This window comes from Montipora foliosa, chromosome 1 (genome assembly GCF_036669935.1).
Source record: "Montipora foliosa isolate CH-2021 chromosome 1, ASM3666993v2, whole genome shotgun sequence".
Classification (NCBI taxonomy): domain Eukaryota; kingdom Metazoa; phylum Cnidaria; class Anthozoa; order Scleractinia; family Acroporidae; genus Montipora; species Montipora foliosa.
Genome location: NC_090869.1, coordinates 23,967,304 through 23,982,303, shown reverse-complemented (window position 1 = coordinate 23,982,303; position 15,000 = coordinate 23,967,304). Strand labels below are relative to the sequence as shown.

General features: G+C 39.3%; 1 long non-coding RNA gene, 2 other non-coding genes and 1 pseudogene across 3 annotated transcripts in view; 1 reads left to right on the top strand and 3 right to left on the bottom strand.

The window, feature by feature from the left end:
• LOC137994125 (uncharacterized) overlaps positions 1-2,256 on the bottom strand; it is a 22,566-nt gene extending 20,310 nt beyond the window's left edge. Inside the window, exon 1 of the long non-coding RNA XR_011122120.1 lies at positions 1,947-2,256. This is a non-coding gene — a long non-coding RNA (uncharacterized lncRNA). The remainder of the gene's footprint in view (positions 1-1,946) is intronic.
• Positions 2,257-3,551: 1,295 nt separating this feature from the next.
• On the top strand, positions 3,552-3,690 carry LOC137982384 (U4 spliceosomal RNA). The gene has a single exon (XR_011118678.1). It is a non-coding gene; the product is annotated as a U4 spliceosomal RNA (small nuclear RNA).
• A 1,528-nt stretch (positions 3,691-5,218) lies between these two features.
• Positions 5,219-6,438, bottom strand: LOC137976359 (ras-related protein Rab-30 pseudogene; annotated as a pseudogene).
• Positions 6,439-10,876: 4,438 nt separating this feature from the next.
• On the bottom strand, positions 10,877-10,949 carry Trnaa-ggc (transfer RNA alanine (anticodon GGC)). Its single transcript has one exon. It is a non-coding gene; the product is annotated as a tRNA-Ala (tRNA).
• Positions 10,950-15,000: the final 4,051 nt, after the last annotated feature.

The window sequence follows — 15,000 nt, the reverse complement described above, 5'->3', positions numbered from 1 at the left end:
CGCAACGGAAAAAATGGACTACCTCTGGAGGTTCCTGGAACCAATCGAATTGCTAGGGTCAAAATCTGACTTTGGGAATATGAAACGGCATCCCATTGGACCGGCCTTCTCAAAGAACTCGACTGCCTGTACCAGAGGTTTTTCTCGCCGCTTCGCGACTCGCTATTCTGTTGCTCTAGAAGAGAAAAAACCTCTGGCATCCAGGGTAGTCCTAGAAGAAATGGTATTTCCATTTCCCTCTGCTGTTGCGTAACAATGCTGTAATTCTCGGTGTTCTCGTTGGGTCGAAAAAAGAGCCTACAGAACCTTTGAGAGGTTTTGAGCACGGGCTCAAAAGTCATGAGTGATTTAATTTTATTACCGATTTTCGTAGAGCAGAGAAGAATTTACAATGCGAAAAGACTATGGGACCCTATGGGGTCTCCACGAAAAACCCTCCAAACACTTAACAGTATTTTCTCCAGAAACAGTAAACATTGAAAAAACACTAAAAATTATGGTCATTTGGACTTCTATTGATGAGGACGAACATGGTTTCTTTGTGATATTCTACACAGACAACACAACTGTGTGTTCCAGCCGGCGGACTGCCTTGCTCGATCTTTTCGTTGAAACCTCTTCTGCACTGAGGAGGCGGTTCTGTTTGCCTAGGAGAGCTTGACAATTTTGATTACGATTAAACCTGAAGTGGATTATACGGCATGAAATTCAAGTGAAACAAAAATGTCATTCAGTTTGAGCAATAATAAAGGCCATAATTACGGTAAGCTGTCTTACTTTTAGCAGTCAGCACTCCTTGCCTCTTTCGTATGTTTTCCTTAGAAATTTGGTCAGCATTTGTTCATTTCAAATAAATCGATCTAGGATTGCCGTTCTCTGGACGCTGATGACACGGAAACCTGACGAGTGTAATCTGAATCACGACAACTTTTGCTTTCTACTCTAGGAATCTGGCTTAAACTTTTACGTCAGTCTCCTAGCGAAGTAAACAAAAATAAGAACAATCGCGGTTTTAGTTTCGACGATCACTTGAGTAAAAATACCCTTCAGGGTTCAGTCGTTCAAGAGCTGATTAACACTAATACGATGAATCCGCGATTAAATATCAACTAAATTTAATTCAAAAATTCAGTTCGTAAACATCTGTCCTTCAGCTCGCCCTCCCATGTTAGCGCAACCTGGCTTGGGAGCTACAAGTAGGAACTGAACCAGAGATCACTCAGGTCCACTCAGAACAACAACAATGTGTGGTCAGATCGGAACTGACACCTGAGAAACCACTAGGGCACGCTGTCTGAAACTCAAAGGTATCGACTTACTTGTCATGCAGCCTACATGTTACAAGTCGAGTTGTGATTTAGAGTCACATTGGACAAATGACAAACGGTGTTGGCAGGTTACATGAGCTGTTCGACGCTTTTTACTCTTCTCTTAAAAGTTGCATCAGGTCCACAAAGGATTAAGGAATTTCATTGATTTTTAGCACTGAGGGAAATTCTAGCCGAAGTATGTTCATTTTAATCTCTGTTTTCAATCTGTTGAGATCGAACAAGCAAGTGCTGGCGAGGGGGCCAATTCAGTGAAGACACAGACAGTTCCACCTGGTCCTCTGTGACATACGCTATAATCTTTGTTTACCTTTTTGCCTCATTAGAGTATGTTTATCGTTTTCTTAGCGGTCAGCCAAGAATATTGACCAATATTGGCTAACTGCTTTCATTATGAAAATGCATTGCATAATGAGTCATCTCTGAAACACTGAACGCGATATACCAGATAACCTCTGAGCAATAACGCTTTGAAAATTATTTACAAATAGTGCATGGTATCATTATCGCTTTTGCCACCCAATAATTGATCAGTTTTTGATGGCTAATAACTGCCTCGTGCTCAAAGCTAAAGGGCTTAAAATCGGATATTTAACTACGTTGAACAAGTTCTTTTACCTTTTGAAGTCAATTTCTAAATAGCATGATGTATTCTGTGAGCAATGTCGTCAGTTGGAAACATAATTTACTGAACAATAACGCCTGCAAAGATTGCATTATTCTCGGGTTTTACATGACGTCACGGGCGCCATGTTGGTGTCCCCAAACAAAGAAACAGCGGCCATGTTGATGTCCCGACCCAATCCTCCGGGAATTAAACTCTATTGTTATGCAAAGCTTTTCGATTCTTTTGTTTTCGTCGAAAGACACGGCTGCATGTTGATCACGGGCAGTGAATTTGCCTTCTAACCTCTTAGGCCAGGTCCAGACGTATCCGGATATTTTTGAATCCGCGTTTTTTTCTTTTTTCGGATTCGCCTTCCGTCCACACGTATCCGGCGAATTCGCTCGCGAATGCGGAACTTTTTGACTTTTTGAATACGCTCCCCAGAGTGGATATTTTTGAATGCGCTAGGAATCAGGAACCTTGTGGACGCTACATCCGGAATTTTTTTAATCCGGATGACGTAACAAGATCGAGCCCAGATGGCGTTTGGACGGGCAAATTCGATTTGAATACGCTACGTGTGGATGGGAATGTGTTTTAATCCCGGAAACTGAAAAAGTTGCGGATTCAAAATATCCATATACGTGTAGACGGAGCCTTATTCGGCATATGTCTTGCACGACGAAGCAATGCTGGCCAACAACTCATTCCTATGATCTCTGCAGTTCCTTTCACTGTCTCTTGATACTTTTCTATTTAATATGTTATTGTTTGGGGGCGGTTTCGCCATACGGCAAAACCACCGATCTGGAGAAATTTAAAAGTCAATAACCAACAGTTATGCTTGACGGAGGGACACTTTTAGCATAAATAACAAGAAGACATTATCTTCATTATGGGAGCCCGTTATATGAATTCTGTCAACAGGGAGGTAATATCCTTAGTTTTCAAGATAAACACTTTTCTTCAATATTTATGTTTCAAAGGAGCGCAGTCTTTCAGAATAAGGTGGAAATTATGCGACAAACACAAAAATCAAAAACCTGATTCTTACGCATGCGCGCACAAAGAATTTGATGAATACGTTATGCGTGTTGATGCTACCTGCACAATATGGCATGACGCTCTGTTATGGTGTAACAAAAGTAAATATTATTTGAAAAATGGAAGTAAAGGTCAAGGTCATGTTCATTCGTATGCAACGGTACACTTTTTTGAGTACTCACTGATATGCATATCTTGGCATTCAGTAAAAAAAGCTAAAATGCTCTCGATAATAGGACGTGCGTAATGTTCCTCTTACTTTCTCAAACAAAAAAATCATGATGCTTGCAGCTGTCCTCGAACGTTGCAGCGTTTCAATATTGTAGATTACGTAAACATGTCTGAACGCGCATGCGTGATTTGTGGAAACGATTGGGGTTGGGGATTATAGTTCCATTAAACAATTCTTCAAGGAACCTCTTCAATAGATATTTGGCCTTAATCGATTTAAAGTAAACAAGAAGTTTCTTGATCAAACTAGCCCAAAAGTGAATGGTAAAACCTTGCGATAAGATCCCACATTGATAGTATGATTGATTAATTGAAATAAAGCCATAGTTCCTTTTAATGTTAGCTTTGCGCAGTGGCATTACTGTAGCCTGTGAGGTTCATCCGAGGCGCGGTTATTGCTGATTGAAAACTTTTCCCAATACCCCGCAAGACGCCTTGAAATATAGGCGGCTTTGCAATTTTTGACGGCCCATACGTGGGCCCTACTTAAACTCAACAGCAGAGACGCGTTAGTCGTTATTCATGACTATTCCAGTTCCTCCTGGCTGAAACAGAGCATGAGATAATAAGTCTTTGCTTTCCTTTCCTTAACTAGCGAAGTGAGTGCTAGCCATTAGTGTTCACTCCCTTTAGCGGTAATAATTCAAAAAGAGCACGTGATGAGCTAATCTGTTTCTTCAATAATTTAGTCCCTTGGCATAACTTTGCATGACAAGGTTCTTAGATATCATTTGACCTCTTGACCACCAGCTGCGTTAAGTACGAGACACGAACCTTTCGATACAGCATATAAGCAAAATGGCGACTTGGCACTATTATGAACCGCATTTCATAATACGGCAAGTTGGATAAAGAGTTTTATTTTCCTTGCGTCAGCAAAGTAATAAGTTTCAGCTCTTCAGGGACTGACTGATTATCTGCGGCTTCAATGGCGAATACCAAATCATAAATAAATAACAAAATCGTAATTTCTTGCATTGATGGAAGCACATAGCAGCTGCTAGAAAAAAACACCCCACTACCGTGTCAATTTATCAATGTGTCTTGGGGGCACATCTTTCGCTGATTACCACGTACACCACAGAGTTTTACACATAAAATTAAAGAAACCATAAGGATACAGCTTTAAAATTTGTATGTGGAATTTTGAATGGCAATTTGCGTACCGATTGTAAAGCCCTTTTTGAAGGACTTAGACCGAGGCAGGCCGCTGTTGACCGACCAAGGAAAACCGCAACCAAAAACCTCTTACCACTGACTAAAATGTCAAGCTATATACAGTTTTAATGCACTTTCACAGTAGCGTTTAAAAAGCAATTTATTCGCCAAGGCCGTGGGCAATACTCAAGGTTTTCAGCTGAGAAACCTGAACTAAAAGGCTTTTTTTCGACATTGTCTTTGCTAAGAACCAACCTCCCACACTGAATTCACAATAGTCCCTGCCTCGTATTGCTAACGAAGAAATTTTAAAAATGGTTAAATGTTTCTTTTTCCTTTAAACGAATCGACGCTTAGCGTCATTCAGGTTCTTACCGGCTGTTTATGCTAATCAGATATAAAATTTTAAACATGGAGTCACATTTGCATTCGTACAAATGACTTTGACAGGTTTGATTGAAAAGCGGTTAACCGTGAAGAAAAAAAAAAACATGTCCTGTTGGTAAAAGATGGAATACATCTGACACTAACATGGATTCAACTGTACGCCTTTCTTCGGGTAACCTGTTCAAATTCTCTTCTATACGGTACGCTCTGTCCGGCTTCATTATCTACAAAAGGGAATCAGAGTTCCAAGAGTAGAACAGAAAGTCATGTTTCCAAGTTGAAACGCTGAGCTGAAAGAACTATTCTTTTTTATTCTTCAAAATGATTAGCATAACACAAAAAGCCTTCAAACTGAGTCAATCTTTTGTGCTCCTTTAACGCGCCACGTGCCTGGCTCCATAAATAAACTTTTCAGCCAAACGATTTAAGCTGAATTCAAGAACCGAACTCAAGTTGTGCTGTATACAACAAATTGTTTTCTTTAATAGATCACCTCAAATATCCATGGTACACTGAGAAGCCATAAACAACGAAACAGCTCACTTGCGTTTCTTTAACGACGTTGATATTTCGCAAACACCTACATTCGCAGTTAAGAGTATCTTACAAATATAATTTTCTCTTATAAAATATACATATAATACAGAGAAGTGCTTTCTGCGCACATTTTATCATTTATACATAAATTAAATTTCCAAGCAAAATCGCATTAAAACGCTTTTTTTCAAGCGAAAATTCTTAACTTTGACACCTAAGTCGAAAATCAGTTGAGATTTGGATGTCACCCATACCTCCGCTGTTGGAAGTATTGAATTAAGTCACCTTTTAAATAATTTAGAAGTGCAGAAGAAAAAGACAAAAAATCTAAAGAGCTGTTCGATCATTCAACATTGTTAAAAAATAGATATTTATCAACGACTTGAAATCTCAAATTCTACAGAAGCTTGCTGGACTTTGAAGAGGGATTTTGTCCCCAAGTTTCTTTATGTAGGACACAATGCTGTAGCTCTTTTTCGTGATGCAATTTTCTGTAGTGTTCATCCGATTCTGGCTCTTGGTTTTTGCGTTTTCCCTCAGCTGTTCAGCTACCTCTGTGAAAAGAGTTTCGATGTTGTCGTCCCACTTAGCTGACGTTTCAATATAGAATAAGTCCTCAAACTCCGCCAGATTAGCAGCAGATCTTGTGTTGACCACGCGTTTAGCGCCTCTCAAGTCTGTCTTATTGCCAACAAGAACTTTTAACACATTCCCCTTGGTAAAGCGCTGTACATCCGTAAGCCATCGCGGAACGCTGGCGAATGACCCTTGGTTCGTCAGATCAAACACCATAATCACCGCGTCTGCGTTTCTGTAATAACTCTGCGTTATCGAACGATATTTCTCTTGCCCGGCGGTGTCCCAGCACTGCAGTTTCACTTTGTCGCCGTGAATGTTCACTATCTTGGAATCCAAATCGACCCCGACCGTTGAGGAGATGTTCTCGGCAAAATAGCCTTTGGTAAATCTACGAATTAAAGAAGTCTTTCCAACGCCAACATCTCCGATGACAAGAATTTTGAACAAATACTTGAAGTCGTTTTTGCTTGTTTCGTTCATGTCTTCAACAATCTTCTTCCAAGTAAGCAAAGTCTAGTCAACTCTTTTCAGCGACGCGCTCACTCGGTTACTGTTCAGGAAGTCACAAATGATTGGCTTTTATAGCGTGCCAAGCCCATCAGTCACTCAAATCCACAAGGGTGTGCACTCTTGCGTGTTTATCGTTTCCGATTGGAAGAGAGTAATTTCCTTTCGTCCTTCGCGCTTGTCACACTACAAGTGCATTGTTCTGAGCAATAAAAGCACAGAGAGCTGTCACTCGGGCGCGTGCCACAAACGATATTGCTAAAAGCATATGTTTGTTTCTGACACCTGCCTCGCGAGCCGTTCGCGTGCCAAGCGAAACAATAAATCTCCACACGTGATTATGCAAAACTCTGGAGGCACGTGTAACAGTGATGCTTTGGCAAAGAAGTACTAACTGTAATCAAAATTTTGAGCTTTGAGTTTTTTTAATTTGGAAATTTCTGTATAAAAGCTTATTTGTAAACTGAAAAAAGAGAAAAAAAGTGCTTTCAGAGAGTTACGGTCACTTTTCTCGCAGTTTGACACGCTTTGTAATGTGTCCGGTTTTGACACCGGAACAATAGTCACAAACGACGCGCTTTTTAACTCGTGGCAGTGATTTAATGATGATTGTTACCAGACTTGGAAACTGCGGATCTTCCATTCTTCATATCGAAACAAATTAATTTATTATTCGTTCATTATTGGCTCTTACACCTTGTTTGACAAAAGAGACACTAATCTTCAATAAAAAGAAAATGTGGCACCTGGATGATGATTTATAACTGTGAAAAGCAAGGGACGTGAAATTCAGTGTCCTTTGTTTTTCATAATTCACTTATTTGCATGTCATCAGTAGTCTTGCCGTGTTGGTCTCTTAGAACTTGCCCAGCTTACAAATTTAATTCTGAACCACTTTTCGTCACCAAAGGAAGATAATACCAATTTGCTGCATCCCATTTTGATGACATAATTTGGGGATAACCCACGCCTTGCTTTAATTGACTCATTGTCATTTGTTTCAAAATTAAATATACTCCGCTGAAAGAAACCCGTGCTTGTTGTGATTCAGATGAGGACTATTATTCTTGAAAGCTAATCACAAACAACCGGCCCAAACAATTGCTTGAACAATTGGCAATTCAGTCATGCTCGCATCAATAATGATATCATGTGTTCGCCGATCTTCGAAGATTAAAAGATGTGGGTTTGGCTGAATGTAAGCTTTATGAAACTTTAAAAAAGAGTTCACCAGTCATCGCGAAAAAAAAAATCATTTAGCTCGATATCATCGTCATAATAGTCACATTGCGGCTACTCGAAACCGTTAGTTGCACTATCCGCTATCAGATTTATTTTTCAAATTTATTCTAAGCAAACAGTGTTCGCAATGTTATAATCAAAGCCATGATTTTAGCCATTGATTATTAGTCTTAACACTGATTTTAGAATTTATATCTGAGAAACTTTCTGGTGATAACAGCAACTCCTCGACGGTAATGATTTTAGTCGGAAGGGTTTAAAATGCCTAGCTTTTATGTAGTGTCTTCAGCACTGTCTCGGAATTCGGAAAGACACATAAAATAAAGGATTTGGATGACAGAGGAGTAAAAAATTTAGGTTGGGCCAAAGGAACGTATAAAAGTCCTTAATTCAAAACAAAATAATTACTCTATCCTTTAATTGATCAAATAATGTATAAATTCACGATTGTCGCATGATCCCGCGCGCGTGGGTTTGTATTTACCTTAACTGAACTACATGGGATTTTAAATACTGCACGCTATTATCTCAAAATGCCGTTTATCGTTGGCCGTAACTTCTTTTGTTATCACGAAAGAAAGGAACGCGTGTTAATATTGGGTTCGGCCTTTGGTTGTTTTATCACATCTCACGCAGCCTTTGAGGACCAGTTTCCAATATTTCTTCTATTCAAGGTCACTTTGTGCGGCTGTCACGTCAAAATAAATCAAACAGGAAGAAGCAGTGAATATTGGTGCAAATATTTTAAAAGGAGGTATTACTATTCATGGTGGCTTTATATCGGGTTTCGTTTTCCGCGAAAAGGAGACGGAAAACGATCATTTCGCTGAAATATTGCAGTATTGGTCTATTCTTTTTATTTTTAGTGACTTCGTCAAGACGGAAAAAGTTGAGTTTGAAAAATGTAGGTTGTCTATTTTTAGTCGTAAGAACACAAGTCACCATTTCATTCCGAATGAGGGGCCATTCTTCGTACCTTAGTTCGACCTTTCAGCTTACCACAGATTTCCTAATCTCTAATGAAATATGATAAGTAATGATCCGCAATGGTTAATTTTTTTTGTAATCGCCCCTCTTTGTTTTCCACCCAATTGGTAAGTTCGTACTGAGATGTCTCTCTTTCTCTGAGATACTCCTCTCAATAGCGGGCATTGGCAGAATAAATTCTTCGTTATGGCCGGTCTCAGAAAGAGCCAGCTTAATAACTGCTGAATACCCTCGGGGCCCCACCTATTCGCCAATGAGCCGCTTGGTTTGCATCGATCACGATCTCGAAAAAGCAGTGAAGCAGATCTCCATAACAGGGCAAGAGAAATATTGGTCTATTTCCTATATGTCTCATTGATCGTACGTGAATTGAGGCGTGTTAATTTCTCGTTTCTCGTTCCAGACGCGTGGGCGTTCGAACCGCCATGGACAATCAACCCAAAGTTGAAACGGAAGTCAAAGAGTCGCAATTTTTATATTCAGAAATGATGGAAATGCTGTTTTTATCAGTGTTTCCTTGAATGACAAAGCCTTGTCTGCCGCCCATTTTTCGTGAAATGCGTCACCTTTTTTTGCATCAGTAATAAATTAGAGCAATCAGTGCATTTGGGATTTCAATTCGCTGCCTGGTAGTGATCTATGTAGAATCACGCTTGTAGTGAATTTGTTGATCTGTGCGAAACCCTTTCAGACGATCATCTGATTGTTTTTTTTTTCATTAGAATTAGAAATGTGGGCCGAGATTTCCTTCCAAAATAAACTTGAATATATACAATTGCAGCAACACGTAAACTTGCTTTGACCGTGATATCGATGAAAGAGCGGCAGACGACAAACTTTGGGTATAAAAAAAAGCTGAGTAAAGCAAATTACTGGGGTCTTAAAGTTGATTAAGAAATAGTCTTAGGATCACTTGAGTAATACGCATGTGCTATAGATAGCATCATTGGATGTCGCTGATGTGTGGACCCCGCTTTTACCTTGTTCTCCCAAGTCCCAATTAAATTTTTACAACGATGAAGCCTGTCGTAACCCAGGTGAAAACATGTTTTTCCCGAAACATACGCGGTTGACCTTGTATTAAAAGAGATTAATTAAGAGGTGATGCCGGAACAAGAGTGGACCGTCTCGTGAGGTGAAAATTATTAGCTTCGGGGATGCTCGGAAAAAAATTTGATTTCTTCTTTGTTGGAATGTTGGCAAACTAAGACTCTACCTAATTTTGCTATCCAAGGCAGAAAAGAACTTATTTATTTTGCTTGGTGTTAGTTGTTTCTCACTTAAATATCATAAGCAAACTAGGGTGATAAACATATCATAACGCATTTTAACTTATCGTTTCGCATGATACAACATACACCGCGCACCGGTGGCTCAGTTGGTTGAGCACCGGGCTATCACGCGGGAGGTCGTGAGTTCACCTCCGGTCGGACCAACACTCAGGGTCTTTAAACTGAGGAGAAAGTACTGCCTTTGAAATTACATCTGCAAATGGTTAGACTCTCTAGTCTTCTCGGATAAGGACGATAAGCCGGAGGTCCCGTCTCACAACCCTTGTTCATTAACTCTGTGGGACGTTAAAGATCCCACACACTATTCGAAAAGAGTAGGGGACAGTGTTCCCGGTGTTGTGGTCTGCCCTTTCCAGCATGTGGTCGGCTTGGCAGGATTAGCTTGAAGGGCTTCTGTGTGAATGAGACCACAATTCTGTATAACAGCCAGAAGTCAGGCTACTTAGCCAAGTGCTGGAGGCTCACTCAAACAAAACATCTTCAGAAGTGGAGGCTAATAATAATAATGATAATAATAATAATAATAATGATAATAATAATAATAATAATAATAATAATAATAATAATAATAATTAGGGTACTACTAATTATTACCCTAATTCTATTCAAAATCAAGTGAAGCTATGCTTCTCGCAGTTAGAAGCCTGAAAAATTCAGGACTTCAACGGGATTTGAACCCATGACCTCGCGATGCCGGTGGGACGCCCTAACCAACTGAGCTATGAAGCCACTGATGTTGGGAGCTGGTCATTTGTCCAACGCTCTAACCAGCTGAGCTAGGAAGCCACGTATATTTTGGGAGTTGGTTATTTGTAGGTTCTAATGTTCCCGTGATGAATGAATCCATGAACGAAATGATATATGTGAAATGAATCATATACTGAACTGATGCCGGCTATATGAAATCAAGTGAAGCTATGATCCTCGAAGTTAGGGACGCAATTTTAGCAATTGCGTAGAGAAGCCTGAAAAACTCAGGATTTCAACGGGGTTTGAACCCGTGAGCTCGCAATGCCGGTGCGACGCTCTAACCAACTGAGCTATGAAGCCACTGTTGTTGGGAGATGGTCATTTGTGGGTTGTAATGTTCCCGCGATGAATGAATCAACGAATGAAATGATATATCAAATGAATCATATATTGAACTGCGGATATGAAAAGTCAAATGACCTTAATTTTTATTGTGCGCAGTTCAATATATTATTCATTTCATAGATCATTTCGTTCGTTAATAGGCCTTAATCACACGGCGGCCATGTTGCAATTGAGTCCAGACGGATTAAAAACGTTTGCCTTTTGCGCACATTTCAACTCGAGGCTCGGGGTACAAAACCTATTGACTATGACCAATATGGCCGCCGAGCGAATAAGGCCGATTCAGTTTCAACACTTTTCATACTTTTCGTTCTTAACTAACCCATCTGTTGCGATGGAGTTTCTTTTGCTCATCCTCGGTGTAACAACCTGTGAAACTCACGGATGACGTAACACAAAGGAAAACAAAAGAGCAAAAAAACATCATGCAAACAATAACCGAATTTCACTCGTCAGCACTTGATTACCGATACATATATACCCCAGCAGTGGAACTGTATTATTCTATATAGTATCAATATAGCCAAATACTAAATTTGTCAGTCTCGTTGATTTTTTTATCACAGCAAAACATAACTGAATTAAAGAACATTCTGAGTTAACATTATATTTCTCAACGCGACAAGTGATTATATTTTCTCTACGACAAGTAATTTTAATTTGTATTTCTTGGGGACATGGGTGCAACTGAATACAAACATGAATGAAGAACCTGTTACTACTAGTTGCATAATTTTAATAACGTTTTAGGTGATCTAAAGCTCACTGTTCTTGCTAAATATTTATAAAACATGTTTCTTTTGAGCAGTGCTTTGTAAATCCTAATTTTTAATGCCGCGTGCGTTTTTATTAAAGGTGTCAAACGCATTTTCATGTGCATTTTTGTGATTCAATGAATTGAGAATATGCTATCATGGTTTACGTTGTAAAACATCGGCACAGGATCCGTGGATAAAAAACCAGAAATTTCAGTTGGGCTGGCAAAAAGAAACGGGTTTACCTCGGTGTAAAACCTGTGAAACTTTTTCTTTGTTTTGTTAGCTCTTGCGCGGTAGGGTTAGGGAATAATTTCACGCGCGTTTTGCCCAAAATCAAATGATTTCCCGAGTCTTTAGGGGAAGGAAATGATTTGATTTTGGACAAAGGCTCGGGAAATTATTTGGTTTTGGGCAAAACGCATGCAAGTTTAATTATTCCCTTACTTCACGAGTATACCATTTGATTAGCTATTAATATCATGGGTGACAAATTACGTTCATATAAGAGGCGGGTTTTTTCAAACCTGGACGACATTTTGGCACTGTGGGAAAAGTTGCCATGGCAACATTGCAATTTCACATGTCAAACAAGTGAAGCTGAAATTTCGCGCCAAAATTGGGGAGTAATTTGTCAACCATGTTATTAGGCTTGTTGTTTAATAGTAATACATGAGGCAGCAGGTAACGTAGTAACCTTTGTGGCTGTCTTAATTGGTGTTTTTAGAAGAATCCGCCTCACACCCCAACGGATTAAATTACTGTGGTAGAAAGTGTTCCCAATACTTCCGCTAGTTTCTCAAAAGTCCTGAAGAATTTCCGGCAGCGCAGCACCCAGTGTGTTTGGCTTCTGTTCAGTCACACACCGAAAGCCGAAAAAAATGGATGCTCTCGCAGGCTACACAGCCATCGCTCCATTACAGAAATCGTCCATTTATGTGTGAACTAAAGTCCTAACCGAACAGCGCCACGCAAAAAAAAAAAAAAATCAATTATCCTGTGTGCAGAAAATTCATAAGTGACTGAATGAAAGGCCAGGTTAATGATTCCCTGAGTAAGAAGCTGTGTTATTCTTCACAAGTATCATACAAGTTATTTTTCGTCAATTAGCTAGTTCTTGAAAGTACTCGCTTTAGGTTTACCAAATATTATGTTCAGTCGATCATTTCCATATAGCTTGGACCCTCAGCTTGGGGTTTCGGACTAGAAACCAAGCTCCTTTGGGCAGTGTGTTTGCATTCAGTACCGGTTGAAACTTGAAAGACAAAATAAAAACAACAACAACAAAACCGTAAAAAGTAGAGAAATCAAGCAAATTATGCGGTGTTCACGCTCAATCATGTGAAAATCTTGACATCTACTTCAACCTGTTTACACAAACTAAATTACCAACTGTAAACTCTTAATTTGTTACTTGTCGAAGTTTCATGTTTCTATTTGCGTAGCTCCCTTTTTGAAGAAATCTGTAAAAAGCCTCAACAAATAGGTTTGATAATTTTATTGATTTTATCTCCAAGGGCTTAGGAATGTAGTCAACCACGTGTAGGCATTTCGTAACAAATGACCATTCTTTCGTAATCAACATTATACCTTTCAAAGGACATATGAAAACACCTTAAAAAGAATTAATACTGATGGCCACTTGCATCGGCTCTTTTGTTTGTTAATTAATCAAAACAAATTCGTTGCCCGAGAACAGCTGAGGAGAAGCGTGTTCTTGGAGCAAGCGTCTAGTGCACAGCTGGAAGCAATTAAAAGAACGCGAAAAAACGATAAGACGGCATGGGTAACAAACTGATAGGTGGCGTGGCCACGCGACCTCATACCAGTTATACAGATTGAAGGATTAGCACGTTAAAAAATTATTACATTTTCAGCTAGCGTTGGCGAAAAAAGGACAACTAAGACGCGGATTTGAAGAAGTGTAATTAAGAATGTGAGCAGCCTTGTGTTTGGTTTTCCCCAATGCATTTAATTAACTCCTTAAAACACACTTTGTTGTTTCGTCTCCGGACAAAATTTTGTCACTTAATGAAGACACTTGAAAACCAGCTGTAGATTCAAAGTTTTTTATTTTTATCCGTGTTTCTTTCAGACAGGTTTTGACTTCCAATCACCACGCTTTTTTGTTTGCGGTGATTAAGAAATTTAATGTCCGACTGTATGCTTTACAAAGCCTCGAAATAGGGAGAGAATTCAGGGTACAATGAGGGTAAGAAGCATCATTTTACGCACCCCAGTTTCTTTGAACTTTCACCCAAGGGAAGTGTGGCTCAGACAAGCTACTTGCTTTTAAACAATTATGATGAACAAGATCCAGCGGTTAAATTTCCGTTCAAGTCCTCCGTCTTTGAGAAACGAAATATATCCTGGATAAACACATTCTTATCAGAGATTTTTAGATGTCTTTATACCCATCGAGGAAACTTAAAACAACATAGATTTTTTCACTCCTTTTTTAAGGCATCCGTTTTCTCTAATCCTGGGAATTGATCACAAGAAAGGCGACTAAATGTCAAATCATTTCGAAGTCGATTTCTGAGTAAACTTCACAGCTTTAAAGAGTTTCTTTTTCAAAAGACCTTACTCAGTCCTTGATTTCTTATACCTGTTCGAATCCAGCGTTCTCAATTATAATCTGAGTATTTTCAAATCAAGCTACACATAAAGCGGAGTAATGTCTTCCTGATTTCGTGATCAAACAAAATTTAAGTCGAGAGCTAAACTCGTGGCCTCGATCATTGAAGCGAAACAATGCAACAAAAGTGATATTTGTGATTACTTGATTGCTTGTCAAAACAAAAACCAACCTTTATTTCATGAATTCCGAAAGATACACTCTTTATGCCGAATATTGTTGTAGATGACAACGAACAGGCTGATTAACCAAAAATGTTAGGAGCAAGAGAAGAATAAGGCAAAAAATGCACTTTTTTTCATATTATGTAATAAGCGAGGTCTGTCCTGTCGAGCAGAACGTAGACCGTGACGGCTTGGCGTGACGAGGCTCGTGATGGTTTGGGCCAAGAACGTATACATGTATACGGCCGTAATGAGTCCGTCCAAGTGCATCTTAGCCAGTCAAACACGTAAACATCAATTGCAGATTCTGCCTCTGATTGAAATATTGGTTCTCTTAATTAATAGTGTTTCACGGATCTTTCAGTTTGTTTATTTGTTTGCAATCTGCCATGTTACGTACACTAAAATTATTGTAGAAATTTCGAAATAAATACTGGAAAGGAAAAAAA